The following is a 21,840-nucleotide window of genomic DNA, read 5'->3' on the forward strand; positions in this document are numbered from 1 at the left end:
GGGGGGGGGGGGGGAGTAGGTGCATGTCAGAGACCATGACTGACTTCAACAAATGAAGGAGACAGACAGCAAAGACAAATACATAATAAAGACTGACATCTGAGCGACTGATAGGCAGGCAGACTGTGAGAAAGACAGCTGGACAGAGCGGTAGACAGATATTAAGATGGAACAGATAGAAAATAAGACAGATGTGTAAAAAAAAAAAAAAAAAAAAGAAGAAATAAGTCTAACAGCCAGATGGAAGATAGATGCCCAATGGATAGGCGAAACAAACAGAGGAAGACAGGCAGATGAACAGACAAGGCTGACAAACAAATAGATGGACAGGCAAGCTGACAAATAGGCAGACTAAGAGGACAAAATGAATCCATAACCCATAAAGCATTCTTCCATGGTCAACATACATGCAATCCTCTGGCCACCTGGTTGGATTAAAGCGTGTACTGGCTGTCTGGAAAGCGCACGCACGCACGCACACACGCACGCACGCACACACGCACACACACACGCACGCAGCTTTCTGTTTGTCAAGCTACACTGTCACTCGTGCTGACTTCCAGACTTCTTCTGCACACACCAAACTTTACATTGTGTGCCCACATGCCTGCGCACGCTTGTGTTTGCCTGTGTGTCCTTTTTTTCAAATGTGTGCACGTGTGTTTACAGTATGTGTGTGATGAAAACAGTATTTAGGGCTGTGTGATTGGAGGAATATATAACAAAAGGTCAAGCTGTCAAAAAACCACCAAGTTCATAGAGCCCACAACGTTGCAGAATACCAAAGATCCTCCGCTGCCATTATACATTCTGTGCAGACGTGTGTGTGTGTGTGTGTTTGTGTGTGTGCAAAGGAAAAGGCACAAACGCATTATTTTCCCCCCCACACACAGACAACGCACACTTGCTGCGTCACTGCATGATTCATTCCCCATCCATTTCTTTGCCTATGTGTGTTTACTCTTAACTGTGGGCAAATCGATTAACATGCTCCACATGTAAACGGATGGATATTGAGGGAGAGAGGAGATGAAAGCGAGAGTGGAGTGGTTAACGCAGCAACTCCTGATAAATGCATAGAGCCCTCATTATTCTGCAAATGAAAAAGGATGGTTTCTTTGGTTCCGTCCCATCCACTTCCCTCACTTTTCCTCACTTACTCTGCCCTCGCTGCCTCCCTGACCTGATAAAAGTTTCAGCCCCTCTCGCTTCCACTGTGCTTCTTTTCTTTTTGTCTCCTCCCTCCATTCTTCTGCAGTTCGTCCCACTCTTCTCCATTCAGCCTCATTTACCTCCTCATTTTCCTTCTCCTTGCCACCCTTTTTTACTTCCTGCCCTTTTATCACTTTTATTGCCCTCTCCCTTCTCCTCTTTCCTTCTTGTACCCTTCCTCTCTTCCCCCTTCCTCATCACCTTTATCGTCCACATCTGCCTTTCTCCCCCCCCCCCCCCCCCCCCCCCCCCCCCCCCCCTTCCTCCTCACCCCCCTCCGCTTCCAGTCTTCCTCTTTCTCCTCTTCCTCCGTCTTCTTCTCCGATCTTGCTCCTCCTGCCTTTCTAATGACAGGAAAAGCAGGCCCTCCATTGGTTGTCCTGAACTTTAACTTGTTCCCTTTTTGCTTTGATGAAAAGGCTTTTTTCCCACTGAGGAAGAGGGGACGTGTGCCAGTTTGTGCCTCTGCCTGATGAACTGCCAAAAACTACAAAACATGACAGAAATGAACAGTGCCACTTTAAAGTAGGACCTACATTGTTATCTCCCAGAGCTGTGTGCATGTTATTGACATATGGAGTCATAAATAAATTGTCCTTGTCTGGCACTTTTAATGGATGCCATTTCGGTTAAACTTCAGTGGAAAATTTCACTTCCAAAGAAGGTTATTTTACATGCTGAACGTTTTTCACTATGCAAAGCTAAAACGTGCGATTCTGAGCCTGCCATTTGAACTCTCCTCTTTGTGTTGTTTTAGATGTATTTTTGCTCCATTCTCCACCATTTTGTGTCCAAGTTGTATTTTGTGCTGCTGAGCTTGTAAATGGCCTCTCCCAGTGAGACTGCACCTGCATTAGTCAACCTGATAATTGTGATTAATTATAGTAACACAGAGTCTGTGGGCGCAGGCACACACACAAACACACACACACACACACACACACACACACACACACACACACACACACACACACACACACACACACACAAGGATAAATCAGTGATATGGCTCCATGCTACAAGGTAACTTTGTCCTGTGGTTTTGTGGAATGTGCACTCAGACATTAAAAAACCCACATTTTGAGAGACTTAATGCAGTTATTTGCATTTATACTCCAATACATGTAATTCCTTTTTGCGCATATTAAAGTACACATTTTGTAATACCTTCTGGGAAGGGCATTGTTGTACCCCAGCCACTGAAGACGCGGGCTCGTTTTATTCAAAAAACATGGCATTATACCTGTCCCGCTCCCTCCAAGGACTTTTATTTTAGCTAGGCATTGTTAAACTTTTCTGCTGCACGGGGATATTTACAATCCCTCTGACATTATGTTATAAATGGCCATATACTGAGTCATTCTGCAGCGGAGAAATGTATGCATCTCTGTGACAGGTGAGTGTGAATTATAGGATCGACGGAGGAACGCACACACTCTCAGTAGCTGCCTTGTCACCGCTGAATGCAAGGGAAGAAATAGAGAATGGCTCAATCCATGCTGATCTGCAAGATGTATTGGGTATTACATTACACATTCGCTGTTCATTTTTGGATATAGAGGACACAATCACACAGGTAGTTTGTATTCTTTGGTCCAAAACATCTTGGGTGAGCTTGTTCTGTTGCATTTTTGTGTTTTCTTTGATTAGGTTCACACAGCACATATGCAGGCTCGTAAGCAGATGACACATGGACTCGAATATCTTCTTTGCAGTTTTGGCAACTTATCATATTGCTAGGGTAGATGTTTGAATGGCATCAGGGGTAAAGAAAGAACTATACATTCAGGAAGAATGCTAAAGACTCTTGAAAGGCTGTCATGTCTCTACCTTTTGCTATAATTCCCCCCCCCAGAATACATTTAGAATTGATTCAGACAATGTCCTGTAAATGTAATAAAAAGGTGTCCGGACTGATATAATGACAATGGAACACACATGGGTGGAATAAACATGTATGTAGGTGTTATGAATGCTATGCATACCCCTGTAAGTTGAGTTCCACCGTAAGCTGTTTTGTTGGATTGTGGTTGTTTTCATGAGGCAGTGTGTTTTGGAAATCTGTAAAATAGATACATATGATATAGTGAATGGGGAAGGTTTGTTGAACAGTTACCTGGGGGTCTCCAGTGCGGCTCAGCAGCTTATCTAACCTGGAAGTTCATCAAGGGCATGTTTTCATAGCCTAGATTTTCAGGAAATTATTACTTGGTACATTGCTAGTTTAGGTTCTCTTAAGCATGACTAAATATTACGTATCGGTGTTAGAATTTGTCTCTTTACACCGCAGCCAGAAAGCTGTTAGCAACTGGAAAATCAGGGCTAAAACCGTATAGTGTAAATTTTATATCAGAGTCAAGATGGAAAAAAATGGCATGTTAGCAATTTTCTCAGGTGGTCTTAAGGTGAACGGATGGGATCAGAGACACAAAGGGGAACTGTGTAGGCTAACTGTCTAACTTGGCACATCTCCAAACACACACAGAGAGAGAGAGAGAGAGAGAGAGAGAGAGAGAGAGAGATGGTGATAGGCTCACTGCAGTGTGTCAGATCTGGGCTGTACGCCAGGTGAGCTCTCTCACATGTGACTCTGCGATGTTAACTTCAGCTGCCCAGCAGGACATTGGCATCTCTATGTGTGTATGGGCGAGTGTGCATGTGTGTGTTCAACAGCACCTGCGTATACGTAGGTGGGCAGACAGTACGCCTTTGTGTGTATGTGCTGCTGCAGTATTGTGGCTGCAGGCCAGTGGCCGTGTTCACATCGCAGGCAGAACTTCATTGCCAGGCTTCTGGAGGTGATCAATCGCAGTTGAAATGGCGCTACGTGTGAAAACACAGCGGCTTGTCCCTCCCGTGCTCCATCTTCAATCGGTTCCTATCTTCTTGCTTGAACTGTAGCATCCCTGCTTCCTACCTTCATCCTTTAACCTGCTGTTTGTTCCTCTCAAACTGTAAAAGAAAAATCAGCTTTGACTGGCCTAACACAAGAATTTACTGTCTAAATCCAAAACAACGTTATCTACCAACACTGGCAAATGTTTCTTAGAGCAAGCCGGTGAAGCCTTTTACAGACTCACTGGACTTAAAACTCCTAAATTAAATGCATGATGTTATGTCCGGAAAGATATGCAAAAAGACAGATTCCATCCACTGCCTGCAAATTGGTTAACAAAGTAATCTTGATCTTAATTTTCAGCTATGCTGTACTTCCCTTTTCATTATTTCCTTTTCTCATTTCCCTTACTTGAACTTCAATTTCCTCAATTAGCCTTCTACATCCCTCCCTCCGTCTGCGGCCACTTTCTCGTGCCTCAGATCTGTTTTTCCTCCCATATCAACGTGCTTCTTTTTCCCCATCATCCCCCCTGGCCCTGGTCTCCTTGCATCATTACAAACCTTACACACCCCGTTCTCTCCATCCAAAATCCACCGCTCAGTCACTAAGCCATTGGTATTATCTAAAACTTCTTTGCCAGGCTTAGCTAACCGAGTGTCTGTGTGTGTATGTGTGTGTGTGTTTGGTCAAGACGGCAGCTCATATTTCTACTCATGTCAGGTGATTTGTGGTTCTTGAACAGACAGGCCAGGGTCACACTAGCAATGAACCTAATAAAACACTGCTCACATCAGCCACTGGCGATGTGGACACATGCACACAAGCAAACCTGAAAGCAAACACACACACACACACACACACACACACACACACACACACACACACACACACATATACCTTTTTCTATTCCTCCTTCTCAGTTTTATGAGTGAACAATTGCAGGATATACATCTTAAAATGTGTAAAACATGCCATGTGCTTCCATGAATGTGGAAAGGCCCGAATGTACCAGAAACAAAAAAAACAGCAACAGTAATCTGTTTGTCTTGTGACACAGGGACACGGCTCACAAGACTAGTTGGTAAAATATTGTAGCTGGCATGCTAACAGGCTAGCCAGCCTGGATATGCTAGTGCTAGTCACATTAGCTAATGTTGAGCTTCTTTTGGTTTTCTCCGTACTGCTTGCTGTTGAATCCCCCTGAAGGGTCAGTCTCAGGATTGTGCGTGATTCCAGTCAATAAACTGTTCTATTCAAGATAGAAATATAGCTATCAGAGCTAATGAGCTTGCTAACTAGCTGGAACTGCTTGTCAACCTAATAAAATTCACATTTTCTTTGCAGAAAGCCAGTTTGCTCTGTTGGTAGCAGGACAACAAATTCAGCAAATTTGTTTAGAAGATGTATTTGTATTTTTCACTTAAGTTTTATTTCTGTCACAAAACTATGTCTATTTAATAGAATGGCTGCTGCTCCGATCAGTGATTGAGTACTCAAGTCCTGGACTCAGATTTGAGTCTCTATTCTCTGGACTTGTGACTTTACATGGACTTACGCAATGATGGCTTGGACTGAGAAATAGGACTCGGAAGTTAGATGAAGTTTTTGACTACTTTTATGCTCAGGCAGCGATGGAGCACTCAAGTCTGACGTCTCTATTCTCTTGAGATGTGACCCAACTTGGACTTGACAGTTGGTGACTCGACTACAGCATTGGCTACGACAGAGAATGTTAAATAAATTTGGATGGTGCAAACTAATTTGCTGCTTTGATCACTTTGTTTTGAACTTATTGGCTATTCATGGTCAATGTGGCACAAATCTTGTGGTCAAAGTTTACTGAAGTTAAAGTCGAAAAATCCCAAGGATTGACTTAACCCTGAGAACCATTAATGGTGGCAATTCCATTTGAATTAGAGACTGCATATTGTTAAAGGTGGGTTTCAATTTCTTTTTTGATCACAAAGCCGGCCGAGGTGCTACATAAAATCTATAAAAGTATTAAAAACACTCAAGCAACAGAGAAAGGCATCCAACCCATGTTGGTGTAAACGCTGACTATTTCATGGTTGTGATGTCACAACAATAATATAAATAGGAAGAAAGTGCTATTACAATTACTGTCATTTCCCGGCTGCAATGACTTTGCAGAGACTCCGAGAGCGCGGATGTGAAAGACCCAGAAATGCTGTCCAATCAGAGCTGACTTGGCTTTTCGGGAGGGGGGCTTAAAGAGACAGGATCTAAAACTAGCGGTTCAGACAGAGTGTGAATACATGTATAACAGACAGTGTGAGAAAAATAATGTTTTTGAAAATAAAAGCATGTAAACACAATCTAGTAGAAACCCAAAACACAAGTATGAACCTGAAAATGAGAATAACATGGGACGTACAGTATATTATAAGGTAACATTTCACCGTGTTAGGTGCCTGTGTGACGAGGCCTTTAAAGTATTGCATGGCACTGTGCACATTGTGAGACACTGTGTGCATCTGCATTATATGTGTGAATGTACAGTATATGGGATGCATCACCTTTTATTCTGGATGACTTTCAAAAACTGTGCCAGTTAATAGGAGTTTGGCAGAGCCTCCACTGGCAGCAGAGGCAGAAAATTACCACGAGTCATTGAGGAGAGACTGCTTTGCTCAGCTTTAAAAAAAAATAAAAAATGATACACACAGAGTATACATTACATAGTACTTTTGCTATCATTCACAGCCTACTAGTTGCCTTATTCTTTAATGTTTTGATTCATAATTATTCATTTCATTTACATTTTCAATCAAACTGCTAAGTCACGCAGTTACTTGAATATTCCCACTATGTACAATCCCCAAAAGAAGATGGCTACAATTTCTGACTTTATTTATACGTGCTCTTGGTCCCTGACCTCATATTATCTAAACCTTCAGCTGCTTTATAATATATACATAATGTTTTTTTGAAACTGATGTCCCCAGCCGTGGGTTGTTGCCGTCCGACTTATCAAAGAAGTCACTGGAAGCATGAAAGGCATACTAAAAGTTCCTCTGACTCTTCTCAGCCAATGTAAAGGCAAACGATAACAAAATAACGATTGATATTAATCTGCCCAGGCGATCTATGAGCGTACAGCGCTGCGCTCCGCTTGGAAAATCACTGGCTCGTTTACAACTGAGAGAGAGAGAGAGGCAGAGAGAGGAAGAGAGGGTACTAGACGATGCATCTGGCATCAGTCCAAAGATGTGTGTGTTAATTCAGAGTGGCCAGTCAGGGGCCAGGGCGGCTGGTGACTGTATCGCTTATGATATGGAAATGAATGAAAGCCTTATTAACCATATCGTTGGTCTTCAAAAGGTGATTTCTTTCAAAATGACAGTAATCCGGAGCTTCTTTCATTAGTAGGAATAATTCACAAGGAATACACTGCAGCGTTGCTGTGTACCTAATGGTAAAGAAATCATTTTGCTCAGGCCTGTAGCCTTGCAAACACCAAGCTCAAATTCAATACCGGTGCCTCATACATTTAATATCAGCATCACTGCAAGCACCATTTGAGATCTGCGATTTTTCCAAACATCCAAAAAGCAAATCTTCAAGCTACAGTTGGAGGCCTGCCTGATCTCCCAGGGACCAACTTTAATCTTTACAGCGCCTGTTTATAGCAAAGATAGCTTGTGCTAAAAAACATCCTGACATTATTTTGTTCTTTGTGACGACCTAAGGCTTGTAAGCAGTTCTGTTCTCCAATCCTTAAAATCTTGCATTATTTTACAGCCTTACTATTGGCTATTCATTAAAGATAAGGTCTTGTGTTCTCAGATGTTCAACAAAATCCTCACGTATCAATGGGCAGGCAGGCAGGCATATGAGCACACACTTAAACACACAAGCTCAACATCTCGGCTCCTTTGACCGCAGGACGGCAGTAAAAACAAAGTATTGATTGTAAGGGAGGGCAGCAGAGATCTCTGAAACGTACGGAATTGTGCTTCTCATAATCTTCAAGTTTTACTCCAGTAGAATGGCTTCCAGCAGTGTTCTGCCAACCTTTACACTGGATTCTACTTTGTCTCTTCAAAATGATCTGCCAGGCCTCAAGGAAAACTGAGTGAAGCCCACTGTGCTCCCATACAGCTCCTAACCTTTTAGGATGGGCAGAAAGTCTTGATTGGAAAAGTGCTATATGTCAAATGATACTGTATAACGTGCAGTCAACATAGGAGCTCATATCCATGTTTGAGGCAGGATAAGTCTGTGGGGGAGGGGCCAGTTAGTACTTTCCTGGGGTGTAAGTTCTCCAACCAAGGGACTAATATCGGGACTAACACAACCTCTGTTTGGCAAAATTTGTAGGGTCAATTTTGGTGGATTTTGTAATTTGACAATTTACGGACAGGGCAGATTTGTCCAGGATTAGGATCACAGACTACCTTAGACCTGTGTTTGTGTCCCGTCTAAAACAAAAAAGTCATTGAATTTTTACATTTCCTACTTACTTAAATAACTCGATGTACCCAACAAACCCAAACCATGATCTTTTCCTAAAGCTGACCAATTAGTTTTGTTACCTAAACGTAACCAAATAGTTTAGTTTGAAGTAACTTTAACCTGTTGTTTGAAACTGAGGAGTTGGGATAAGAACACATACAAACATAAAGTGGTATCTAATAACTGAACACCCTGTTTGTTTATTATATGTTTTCTTAACTCAGTTGGGGCGTTGTGGACTATGACACGGGCCAGCCCTCTTCCAACTATTTGCTTGCTGGCTGTCACGCCCCCACACATTTGTGCCATTTCATATTCCTCCCTGCATGCTGTTTCTACAGGTTATTTAAAGATGTTTCTTTGCCTCCCACTGGTTTACAACTTCAGAGAGACTTGGAGAAACCTGATTAGAAGTTTTCATCAATTAACACTTACAAGATTATTTGAGTTTTGTTTTTTTAGTGCTGTTGTGTTAATCCACTTGACATTACACCTCTCTGTGAGATAGAACATGCATGCACTTGTGATGCTGCAAGTTGGCACTCACACGGATGAAATGGGATTGAAAAGCAGAGTGGAAAAAAAAAACATTCCATATCCACCTTATGAATAATCAAAACAATCAGAAGCGTAAACCCCACTCCGACTCGCTCTCTCTAATTAGCATTATCAAGTAATGAGGAGTGAAGATGGAAGCTGTGACCCTCCTCAATCTACAAAACACCTGGGAACGTTTTCAAAGTGCTTTTTTCCTTCTCTTCTTTTTCTCTTAACCTGTCACTTTTTCTATCATATATATATATATATATATATATATATATATATATATATATATATATATATATATATATATATATATATATATATATATATACATTTCTTTGCACATTATATATCAAACAGCGCATGGAGACATCCAGCATGATGTGTTTATTCACTCAAAATGATTTCCCTGGACACCGCAGAGCTACCGAGCTAAATTAATTCAATCTGGGCTTAATCCATGCCTTTTTCTTGTTGCCTTCCCCCCCCAACCCCCCGCCCCTGTCTCTAGACAGTTCCGTGCTGAGGCCCGGTGGGGAGCCGTAAGTTTAAGTGGTGTTAAATATTTACAGAGGAGAAGGTATTAATTAATATTTTACTGGGAAAAAAAATCTGTTATTCCTCTGTGCTCCCAGTCGGGGCTCGTGTAGGAGTGAGTGGTAGTGAGAAAAGAATAGAGTGAACGAAGGAGAAAGTGTGTGATTTTAACATTTAAGTTAAGGGGTTCATTTGAGAGGATGGTCTGTCGGTCCACCGCTTTGATCCAGAAGGAAATATCTCAACAACTATTGGATGGATTGCCATAGAATTTGGTTCAAATTGCCAGGGTGCCCAGAGGAAAAAAAACTCCTTACTTTGTTGAACCCCTGACCTTTCATCTAGCACCACCAGCAGATCAAATAGTCTGCTCAGTGCAATATCTCTATATACATACAAGATGGATTGACATATAGTTTGGTACACACACTGACTATGTGTATATACACATCATTTTCAGTTTTTTTTCATTCCAAGAAAGACAATATACCATCTAAGCTGTTAACATGGCCAATGAAAGTGATATTTAACTAATCTTCCTGTTTCCATGCAGACATGCACAATTAGTATTATTTTCAAGTTTTCCAGCCGCGGCTGATTTGTTCAACCTTGAAAAGATCGCTGTTGCGATGTTTGTGCAGATCCAAAATAATTTGATATCTAAGTCTGTGATAATGTTTCTTTTCTTTTTCATCTCTACTGCAACCTTTAAAACTCTTGGCCAGTTGATTTCTGTACAATATCTATAGCAACGCACAGAGCTGACCGTGAGCCATTAACATGCCGTAAACTGCTCTGAAAACCCTGATGGAGACACATATTCCGAATGTGCTGTGCACACGTTCAAAGATTGCCTCTAATATCCAAATAATATAATAAGATATTGGGAATATCCCAAATGTCTCCATTGGACATTGCTAAATTTGGAAAAAAGGCCTTATTCGGAATGTCCAAATGCAATGTCCTTCAAGATCTAATGTCAGTAACTCAGCATTTCATTGTTATTTTAGCAGTGCATTAGTAAAATACGCCTAGGCATATGCACAGCGTGCACAAATTATGTCCTAGATAGGCTGTGGTATCCAAAAACACTGAGAGTTTTTGGACAGTCAGTTTTTAGAAAAGTGTCGGGTTACCCGTACCCGTGTATATAAGCAGTCAATGCCGTCAAGAGCCAGCCAAACCTGTAGGTGGCAGCGTAACGCTCAAGCTCACATTATCCAATCAGAATCCCAAAAATAGCAGCAACAAATCACTTCCTCTCTCTTCTCTTCCTCACTTCCTCGGCTGTCTAAACCTCTCTCTGTTTCAGTTTACGCGCAAACGAAGATTTCCAAAATCTCCACTCTGACCGGAGTTTTCAGAAAGACTCGTTTTCAGAGTCAAATTCTCTGTTTCCATGTAAACAAAAGCACACAAACAAAGGCAAATGTCAGTTTTTCAAAAGAACCGTGTACGTGCAAATAGGGCCTGGTTAAAAATACAGAGGACAGATCAAATACCATAAGAAGTTACACAAGAGATAGTCACTGGTCCATCAGACATGCAGAGACTAAGACGAACAGGCACACAGAACAGCCCTGATTAAGGCCCTGGTTAGATTTACCTGCTCACCTGAGTGACAGGTGACACCAATCAGGACAAGGACAGGAAGTGAAACATCTGAAACATGACCAGAGTTAAGTTTACAAAACACAACAGGAAGTAATGACTGACAATTAGTAAGTAGGTCCTACGAATCTCAAGAGAAAAACATCCTGTACAATTAATAACTAATGATGCTGTGTCATTTAGACTTGTTTACACAAACATGTACAGCAATCTTCATTTTTGTATGCTTGCCAACTGTTCACAAGAATGTCAGAACTACTTACATTTTTCCTTCTAACAACACCTGGATCCTCCTGACACTGTATCTCCTGCCATATTCCGCAGTGCACCGCCCACTCACTTGTGTGTGTGTGTGTGTGATTGTGGAGATACTTGTCACTGGCATGTGAAAAGTGACACCTTGGCTTGGCATGAGCTTATACTTGGCTCTTAGCAGGTGGCATCATGTAAGCACAGTGTAAATTCCCTTGGTATGTGTAGGTCACAGATATGAAAGAGACACCTAGTAAAAGTCTGTCACCATAAGGCGGATTAAAAGGGACAGTTAATGTTTAGCCCCTAAAGGTGCAGTATCCAATGTGGTGCAAAGACTAGACTTGTGATATTTGAACTCAACTGCCAAACAAATACAACCAACCTTTCAGAGGCTCCGCCCCCCAGATTCACAGACAGAAAACCACTGGCCGTCCGGCACAGTCACATGCTGTGGCTCCTTTGTTTTCTATTTACACAGCCAGCTGTGTATTAACACTGTTTTTTCAGTGCACACAAAAAACAGAGCGCAAGGTGGACGTGAGAAGATATTCCCAGAGTTTGACAAAAGGTGTATTAGATTTATTTCCCTTTCTATATCGTTAACAAGGCTTGGCTATATGATACAGAGTGAAATGTTTAAAAGTGACTGATTAAGCTGATATCTGAGTAATATTATTAGTCAGTATGAGGAGATATTACAGTAATCTGAGATGTGAGGTTGTTTTGAACCCCCCGAGGAGCCTGTAATCCTCAAAATGAAGTTGGAAAACTGCAACAGTGTGTTTGCTTCTGAAGTTTAAAAGCTCCTTAACTAAATTATGTATACTTTTTACTTTTGTATGGTATGGAAATGCATTATCATAATATATGTATATACAGTATATAAATAATACATAATTATAATGCCTCTCTGTGTTCACTGTAGTCAATATTTGCCAGACCTTCCTCCACAGCGCTGTGAAAGAAGGTCTAGCTGGTCTTACACAGCATGCTCTGGTTAATTGGCATTTCTTTAAACCCATCCCAATCATCTTGTTTTGGTGGAACATGTGTACGTAGTAGAGTTAGATGTTAGAACATACATACTAACATCTAATTGAAAATAAATAATTAAACAAATGTATAGAAGCAAATACAGAGCTTAAAATGTATTCTAAAAGTCATATATGTTATCATATGATTGAATCATGATGATTTGAAAAATGAGGGATAATTGGTGTGAGTAATGAATTTTGCAAATACATTTTAAATGAACTTCCTTAGGCAAACTTTGCTCGTACCGTGTTAGACCAAGATCTGCCTTCAGAACCGCCTTACTTCTTGGTATCATAGATTTAATAAGCTGCTAGAAACTCACAGGATCTCTTTTGGATTTTACTTCCGGTGATTAATATGTAAACTGAACTTCACTTCTGATGCTTGAAAGCAAATGTGACACAGGTTGAAAACATCAACAGGTTCATTGAATTGAACTGCACTTCATTTTAGTAGTTTTTAAAAGCCTGAAGAAGGAAACTCCAATATGTCATAAGATGAAAGATGAAATAAATATATATATGTGTAGAAAATACATGGTTTTCTTGCAACCTTGTGGCTTTCCTGACCTCCTACTGCATTACATAATAATGGAGGAAAGAACAAAATGTGAACTCCTGCATACGTACACACACAAAAAGAACGACATCTTAAAAGTGCATAAGACACAGGGCTGTTGATGCTAATGTTAATATTTGAAACCTCTTCGCCTTTATGGGGGGATTGTACAGTGTTTTCTGACAGGTGCAGACCTTTGGGGTAGGGGTGTGTGTGTGTGTGTGTGTGTGTGTGTGTGTGTGTGTGTGTGTGTGTGTGTGTGTGTGTGTGTGGGCCAGGTTTAGCTATATTTGTGGGGACTAAAAACTGTGAATACAGTATACTTATGGGGACCTGAGAGGTTTGTGGGGACAAAATGCTTGTCCCCATAACGTTAAAGGGCTTTTTGAGGAATAAGACTTGGTTTTAGGAGTAGGGTAAGAGTTAGGTTTAGGTTAAGGTTAGGGTAAGGGTGAGGGATAAGGTTAGGCATTTAGGTTTGATGGTTAAGGTTAGGGTAAGGGTTTAGGGAATGCATTATATGAATGACTGGTCCCCACAAAGATAGCCAGACACGGCTGTGTGTGTGTGTGTGTGTGTGTGTGTGTGTGTGTGTGTGTGTCATAATTCCGGCCCAGGTACTCGGGTATCAGGGGCTGCTCTTCCATAATTCAAAGCACAACGAGACCCAGACTTTTCTATTGGAAATGAGCATGTGTTTATAGTTGTCTTTACTTGTCTGTTCTGTAGTCAACCACATTCTGCCTGCATATCCTTTCTTTTTCTCTGCTCAGTAATAGAAGCGAAAACAACAGTGATTAGGTCCGCACTTTGGCCTGGGCTGCTTTATCTGAGCAGGGTGTATCAGAATCAGAATCAGAACTACTTTATTGATCCCCGAAGGGAAATTCTGTGTTGCAGTTGCACAAATAGTGTAAATATTTGTACCATTTAGCAAGAAGATTTTTCAGATTCTTTCAGTTTTCCTCATCCTGTGAAATAAAAGATCCTGGGTACTGATTCTTCACTTTGAATTACAGAAGTCGGTCTTGACTGTAATCTTACACACTGCATAAGTAATACTGGAATGTGATTAAAATATGCAAAGCTTGTAAGTGTAGTGGAATCCATTTTCACGCTCTGCATGTACATGTTCTGTGTGTGTGTTGCATGTGTGTACATATTGAAGATTTTGCTTCAAGCTTTGCTTTTGTATGTTGGTGTGTCTGTTGTGCGTGATGGTCCCTTGATTGAACAGCTGTCACTGCTGGCTGAGTGTGTGTACCAACCAGATGGGGAACACAGGGGTCAATGGCACTGACACATTGCTACCAGATGAGCTTGTTGTAAGATCCATAGCACATAAACAGACACCCGTACACACACACACACACACACACACACACATCATTGACACCCCCCCAGTGGTATGTTAACAGATGGAGCTGAAGCGCGGATAACAACATTCAGAGAGAGTAAGTAAGTTGTTGCAGTTTCATTAAATGGCTCTTTAAGTGACATATCAGTAAAATATTTCATGAATACTAACACCTAATTGAAAAAGTATCAAATGTAAAGAAGCAAACACAGAGCTTACAATTCATTCTAAACCCGTGTCATATACTGGAGGTTATCTATCATTGAATCATGATAAATTGAAAAATGAGGGTTAATTGCTGTGGTAGGAGGAAAGAAGTTGCTAAGTGTAGACATTAAACTTTCACATCCATCTGCAATGCACTTTCTTCAGATAAACCAACTCGTACCATGTTGGACCCCCCGTCTGCCTTCAGAACTAATTTAATTCTTGGTATCAGAGATTTAATAAGCTGCTGGAAAGCCAGAGGCTCTCTATTGGATTGTGATCTGGGGACCGTTGAGGTTAAACTCTGGTCTTGTTCAAGAAACCATTTTTTTCTGATTTTAACTTTGTGACATGGCACATTGTCTTCTCCATCTGCTTCGTGGTTTGACGTGTTGTGCATTCAGACATGCTCTTCTAACTCAAATTTGGGTTAACGAGGGTGGTGATGGAGCAGTGGATATGACATATTTTGGTGTTGGAGATCTGGGTTTGAGTCCCATTCTGATACATCGACCAATGTGTTCCTGAACAAGACGCTTAACCCCTAGCTTCTCCAGAGGCGTGAGACCTCTGACATGTACAGCAATTGTAAGTTGTTTCGTATAAAAGCGTCAGCAAAAATGACATGTAATCATTGTGTGAGTTGCTGCTCCCTTTCTATCAGCTCCAACAATGGCCATTTTCCTCTGACCCTTTGGGGCAAGGCATTTTAGCCAAAAGAACTACTGCTCACTGGATCTTTTCTATTTTTTAACCAGTTTGAAACCAGTCCGCCTGGCACCAACAACCAAATCACGTTCAAAGTATTCATTCATATATACATTCTGATGCTTGGTTTGAACTTAGAGTAGATCATTTTAACCAGATCTACATGCCTAAATGCATTGAGTTGCTGCCAGTGAGCAGTTGAATAGGTGTACCTAATAAAGAGCTCGGTTATTCAACTTACTGTATACAGATGTCCATCCATCCATCTTCATCCGCTTATCCGGAATCGGGTTGCGGGGGCAGCAGCTCTAGTAGGGGACCCCAAACTTCCCTTTCCCGAGCCACATCAACCAGCTCCAACTGGGGGATCCCGAGGCGTTCCCAGGCCAGGTTAGAGATATAATCTCTCCACCTAGTCCTGGGTCTTCCCCGAGGCCTCCTCCCAGCTGGACGTACCTGGGACACCTCCCTAGGGAGGCGCCCCGGAGGCATCCTCACCAGGTGCCCATACCACCTCAACTGGCTCCTTTCGACGCAAAGGATCAGTGGCTCTACTCCGAGCTCCTCTCGGATGACAGAGCTTCTCAACCTATCTCTAAGGGAGACACCAGCCACCCTCCTGAGGAAACCCATCAGGGCCGCTTGTACCCTGGATCTCGTTCTTTCGGTCATGACCCAGCCTTCATGACCATAGGTGAGGGTAGGAACAAAAATTGCCCGGTAGATCGAGAGCTTTGCCTTCCGGCTCAGCTCCCTTTTCGTCACAACGGTGCAATAAACAGAATGTAATACTGCACCCGCTGCTCCGATTCTCCGACCAATCTCACGCTCCATGGGCCCCTCACTCGCGAACAAGACCCCAAGGTACTTAAACTCCTTTACTTGGGGTAAGGACTCACTCCCTACCCGCAGAAAGCACTCCATCGGTTTCCTGCTGAGAACCATGGCCTCAGATTTAGAGGTGCTGATCCTCATCCCAGCCGCTTCACACTCGGCTGCGAACCAATCCAGTGAGTGCTGAAGGTCACAGACCCATCAGGCCATCAGGACCACATCATCTGCAAAAAGCAGCGATGAGATGCTGAGCCCACCGAACTGCAGCCCCTCCCCGCCCCGACTATGCCTCGATATCTTGTCCATAAAGATTATAAACAGGATTGGTGACAAAGCGCAGCCCTGGCGGAGGCCAACCCTCACCTGGAACGAGTCCGACTTACTGCAGAGAACCCGGACACAGCTCTTGCTTTGGTCATACAGAGATTGGATGGCCCTGAGAAGGGACCCACTTACCCCATACTCCCGCAGCACCTCCCACAATTTCTCCCGGGGGACCCGGTCATACGCCTTCTCCAGATCCACAAAACACATGTAGACTGGTTGGGCATACTCCCTGGCCCCCTCCAAGATCCTTGCGAGAGTAAAGATCTGGTCCGTTGTTCCACGGCCAGGACGGAATCCGCATTGTTCCTCTTCAATCCGAGGTTCGACTATCGGCCGAACCCTCCTTTCCAGCACCTTGGAGTAGACTTTACCAGGGAGGCTGAGAAGTGTGATACCCCTGTAATTGGCAAACACCCTCTGGTCCCCCTTCTTGAAGAGGGGAACCACCACCCCGGTCTGCCACTCCTTAGGCACCGTCCCAGACTTCCACGCAATGTTGAAGAGGCGTGTCAACCAAGACAGCCCCTCCACACCCAGAGATTTCAGCATTTCTGGACGGATCTCATCAATCCCTGGGGCTTTGCCGCTGTGGAGTTGTTTGACTACCTCAGCGGGAAATTGACGACAATCCCCCATCATCCTCCAGCTCTGCCTCTACCACCGAGGGTGTGTCCGCTGGATTTAGGAGTTCCTCAAAGTGCTCCTTCCACCGCTCTATTACCTCCCCAGTTGAGGTCAACAAAGTGCCACCCTTACTGTAAACAGCTTGGATGAGTCCCCGCTTCCCCCTCCTGAGGTGGCGAACGGTTTTCCAGAAGCACCTTGGTGCCGCCCGAAAGTCCTTCTCCATGTCTTCCCCGGACTTCTCCCACACCCGCTGCTTTGCCTCTGTCACGGCAGAGGCTGCAGCCCTTCGGGCCCGTCGGTACCTTGCGACTGCCTCCGGAGTCCTCCTGGATAACATATCCCGGAAGGACTCCTTCTTCAGTTGGACGGCTTCCCTGACCACCGGTGTCCACCAGGGTGTACGTGGGTTACCGCCCCTTGCGGCACCTAAGGCCCTTAGCCCACAGCTCCCCGCCGCAGCTTCACCAATGGAAACTTTGAACATTGTCCACTCAGGTTCAATGCCCCCAGCCTCCACAGGGATTCCCGAAAAGCTCCGCCGGAGGTGTGAATTGAAAGTCCGTCGGACAGGGGCCTCCTCCAGACGTTCCCAATTTACCCGCACTACACGTTTGGGCTTACCAGGTCTGTCCAGAGTCCTCCCCCATGCCCTGACCCAACTCACCACCAGATGGTGATCAGTTGACAGCTATGCCCCTCTCTTCACCCGAGTGTCCAAAACATACGGCCTCAGATCAGATGACACGATTATAAAATCGATCATTGACCTTTGGCCTAGGGTGCTCTGGTACCACGTACACTTATGAGCATCCCTATGTTCGAACATGGTGTTTGTGATGGACAATCCATGACTAGCACAGAAGTCCAACAACAGACAACCAATCTGGTTCAGATCAGGGAGGCCGTTCCTCCCAATCACATACAGATGAGTAAAACATAAAATATGCAAGCTATTTTACTGTACGTTTAAAACAAGTTCCATGGGTTTGCCAACATCTGTCTATGTTAAACAGAATATAAATTAACTATATTTCTTTAAGGATGGCAAAAAAAGTCTAATACTGTTGCATTAACTTGAAGTACTACATGTATGTATTTTACATGAACGAGTTAAATGTAAAAAGGCTGAGCCAATGAACTTGAACCAAACTGGTTCTATATATGCAAATGTATCAGAGTTGCTCTTCATATAAGTCAAGCCAGACATGTCCAAATTGCCCTGTGTGTGTACCTTTTAGTTCGTGCTGGGTTTGAGTGTGTGTGAGTTTGAGTGAGCGTCTTACTGTCAGATGGTGCTTCGCAATCTGCTACCTACATATGTCTCCTGTCTGTCCCATCCGTTCTGCTGACTGTGTGTGAAATGTGTGCACACTTACAGTATGTGTGTGGAAGCATACATGTGGATGACTGTTTGGGACGATGTAAAGTGTGTTTTTTTGTTTTTGGGGTAAATTTTTGTTTAAGTTGCTGTACATAATTCTGGTCACATCTGTGTGTATTGTTGTGTTTTCTGTTGTTGTGTGAGCATTAACTATCCTATGGTGGATCAAATATGGAAGGGCTCCTGCTCCTGCTGTATCAGCCCGTAGAGGCTAAAGACTAAAACCAACACATACCCATTGGTCCTGAATTCAAAAATAACACCTTAGACATGTTATATGTAGTAAAACGCTTTATACTCTTGAATTAGATGTCAACACATTAAGTGACACAGTCTATTATTCTGAATTAGACACTGTTGTATAAAAATCAATCAAATAAAATCACACAAAGAAACAAATCACAAAAAAAAGAAATATAATGAAACTGCCCATAATCTTCAAAAAAAAAAAAAAAAAAAAAAATCCACACCTTAGCACTGAATCAGCAATCTACATAGTCCATGTCCATGGTCCATGGTTCTCAATTAGCAATCCACATATTATACTCTATGTAGTGGATCTGTCCATGGTCCTGATTTAGCAATCTACATAGTTCACTAAATGTACTGGTACTGTCCATGGTCCTGAATTAGCAATCTACATGGTACACTAAATGTAGTGGATCTGTCGATGGTTCTGCATTAGCAGTCTACATTTTAATGTCATTGTAGTGGATCTGGCCATGGTCCTGAATTAGCAAACCACATATGTATACATGTCAACGGTCCTACTGCCAGTGATGCATACGGATTCACATGCAGTTACATTATTCACCACCACAAGGGTAATAACCGCATACAAAAAAGATTATAATATTAAATATGAAGAGTAACAATTTACAGTCAAGGATTTAAGCAATGTCATTAAGGTGTATTTCAGCCAAAGAAACATATCCATACTCAGTTAATAAAAAGTTGGCTAAAATTACGGTATAACATATTTAATATATCTTTAAAATACCATTACTGTACATCAGAATAGAGAATAAGCACAGACATGCAACAGGTTATCTTGTAAGTAATATCATATGTTTAACCCAAAACCAAGCTCACGCTGTCCAATGAGTAGATGAACTAGTGAAAGGCATTAATGTTTTCTGGAGAGGAGTAGAAATGACACTGTTAAGATTTAAGTTGTACCCTTATTTCCCTTGAGGTTTCACAAAGTAAACCAGCTATATTCACATCACACGCTTTACCTGGAAGCCTGTGAATGTACAATTGAAAGATGTTGCTCTGGAAAACCAAAAGCCATTGTGTTAGAAGTCCTCAAAAGACAATTTATCAAAGATTGATTACCAGATTAGATAGCTCATTAAGATGGGAATGTTTTGCAGCGTACTATGCATGTGCTTTCTGAAGTCACATTAAGGCAGTAAGCGTTTATATGGTTTTACAGCAGCATTGCACCATGCTGAGTTAATCTTGTAAGAACGGGAAGCTTATAAGAACAGTCAGTCTCTTAGATAATGTCTGTTTCCCAGTGCCAATTGAAAACGACAATGAAATACACTCTGTGCATATAATGCCAACATGTTTATGGTGCTGCTGGGTGTCAGCGGAGTAGAGAGGCTTGGGAAGGACCGAGACACTCAGAGCACGTTCAAATCCCTCTTCATTCACTGAAAGCAATCCAGCTCTGGCCTCCAGTCATAAAACACACACACACACACACACACACACACACACACACTGTCACTGTGGCCAGCTTGGCAATGGGACTGTCAGGAAATGAGTGTTTTTTTTCTGGAATGAAACACACATATATACTTGCACACATGTACACACACCTCCGTACACACACTAGCCTATAGACATAATGAAGGGTTCAGGCATGCCAAAGCCTTGGGCCAAAGATGCCCCTTTGGCATGGCATGAATAATGGATAAATACACACTGGGTGCCATCAAATAATAACAGACTACTCAGACATACCCAAGCACACAACCATCTACCCATCTCCGCCCACTCACACACACACACACACACACACACACACACACCAGAACCCCCAACCTTGAACTCCTGCCATGAGTGCAAAATGTCAGAGTTGAATAATTCTGTTTCTGTAGGATTATTTAATCGCAAAGTGGGTGGGTGCTGCAATGCGGGAAACCATTTGAACGTCTGACGACAAAACACAGCTCAGATGAAATGAAAACTATGAGTAAATAAAAATGGACAGGGTAAACAATGGGATACATTCTTACCCAAGCACTCAAACTTAGAAAGAGACATTGTATTAGAATGAATTTAACTTTGACATTAAGAAAGAAAGAAACATTTCTTGCAGGATTTATTGGCATTACCAATCAATGTTTCAATGTCCTGGAAGTGTGCAAGTTCCCACCAGTGCCATCAGGTTCACTGCTTCTGACAGATTTGCAAATTACATGAATACGTTGTATATTATTCATGATGCAATTCCCCCAGTCGGTACAGGCGTGTTGCTCATGGAAGGGCAACATGGTTTAATAGTCATAGGCTCCCAAGAGTTACTAGCTTACTCCTGGATTTCTTGACAGTGAGGAGATGTGGAGTTAATGTGTCACCCTATACAGCCATGTTTCTTCATGTGTGATGATGTCAGCTTCATGTAGCTTGAGAAAACACATTTTTACCTCTATTGAAAAAGGTCTTTATTTTCAAATACAACTGTAAAAAAGTAATGCGTCACAAAAGCTCAGACAGAAGACTCAAAGGCATGACAGTGGATTCAGATGTAATAAAAGCATTTATTTATTGTACTAGAAGTACAATAAACAAGCAAAGGCTTAGTCAAAAACACCGCCACTGGTCAAAACTAACTCACTGGACCTAACACTAGGAAGAAAAGCTGGGCCGCAAGAGGATCTTGCAACTGACAGAGGAAACAGCGTGATTATTTATACATGTGGAGGCAATTAGACACAAGTGGAACATATTAGGGCAGGGCAGGTTATCATACAGCAGACAGGGACTGGAAGGCTCGCAACAAAGAGAGACAATGAGTTTAAAATAAATTTAAAAAAATGAAATTATCAAAACTACTCACTAAATGTGTGGGGGGGGCAAGAGCATGACCTAGACACAGGAGCTGGATGTGACAAAATGTTCATTACAAATACTCAAGCCCAAGGTGAGGTCAACCGCCAGTCTATTTGAATCAATATATAACAGTATTATTTGTGAAGGTGGGAATGTGTTGGCATTGCTGCATAATACATAACTGAAACAGTGTAAATATTATCAGAATTATGGATCAAGTTTCAATCCATCAGCCACTCATTTCAGCACAACTATTTCAATTCATTT

The sequence above is a fragment of the Etheostoma cragini genome, chromosome 2, assembly GCF_013103735.1.
Source record: "Etheostoma cragini isolate CJK2018 chromosome 2, CSU_Ecrag_1.0, whole genome shotgun sequence".
Taxonomy (NCBI): domain Eukaryota; kingdom Metazoa; phylum Chordata; class Actinopteri; order Perciformes; family Percidae; genus Etheostoma; species Etheostoma cragini.